The following is a 1219-nucleotide window of genomic DNA, read 5'->3' on the forward strand; positions in this document are numbered from 1 at the left end:
GTATTTACTTACTTATTTGCCTACTATTGATTGATCGATTGATTTATCAGACAGAGACGGAAAGACGGAGAAGCAGGCTCCATCCAGGGCGCCCGACGTGGGACTCTGAGCCTGCGTCTCCAGGACCACGCCCGGGGCTGAAGGTGGACCTCGACCGCCGGGCCACCCGGCCGTTCCCGCAAGTTGGCCTTTTTTTTTCTTTTCTTTTCTTGGAAGGTTTGTTTGTTTGGATGTTTGGATGTTTGGATGTTTGGATGGATGGATGGATGGATGGATGGATGGATGGATGGATGGACTTGCTTATTTGCTTACTTTTTATTCGTTCATTCATTCATTATTCATTGTTCTTTCTTTCTTTCTTTCTTTCTTTCTTTCTTTCTTTCTTACTTTCTTTCTTTCTTTAGTCAGAGACGGAGAGACGGAATATCAGGCTCCATCCAGGACGCCCGACGTGGGACTCTGAGCCCGCATCTCCAGGACCACGCCCTGGGCTGAAGGCGGAGCTCGACTGCCCGGGCCACCCGCCGTTGCCGCAAGTTGGCCTTTTTTTTTTTTTTTTTTAGTTTTTCTTTTTCTTTCTTTTTTTCTTTCTTTCTTTCTTTCTTTCTTTCTTTCTTTCTTTCTTCTTCTTCTTTCTTTTTTTTTGTTTTTAGATTTCTATTTATTTATGATAGTCACACACACACACACACACACACACACACACACACACACAGAGACAGAGACAGAGACACACGCAGAGGGAGAAGCAGGCTCCATACACTGGGAGCCCGATGTGGGATTCGATCCCGGGCGTCCCTAACGCACCCCTCTTACTCCCCATTGCTTCCCCCAAGGCCTTGCGTGTTCCTCTGCTTCCCGCACGCGACCTCGTGCTCTACGTCTATCTCTAGACGACACCCTACCGTATCCGCCTAGGGAATAAGCTAAGACGGGGCCGATTCTCATGGGACCGTTCTTGTGCTGAGGACGTGTTCTTGTCTGCTGTAGCGGTGGCGACAAAGCGGAGGGCCCCTCTCCCTGCGCACACGGTGCCGGGGCGTGGGGACGTGAGGCAGGAAGGAGGGCTTTGGGGTTGTGGACATTTTTTTTTTTTTTAAGATTTATTTATTTATTTATTGATTGATTTATTTATTGATTTATTGATTTATTTATTTATGATAGAGAAAGAGAGAGAGAGAGAGAGAGAGAGAGAGAGAGAGAGAGAGAGAGGCAGAGA

Source organism: Vulpes vulpes, unplaced genomic scaffold (assembly GCF_048418805.1).
Source record: "Vulpes vulpes isolate BD-2025 unplaced genomic scaffold, VulVul3 u000000705, whole genome shotgun sequence".
Lineage (NCBI taxonomy): Eukaryota > Metazoa > Chordata > Mammalia > Carnivora > Canidae > Vulpes > Vulpes vulpes.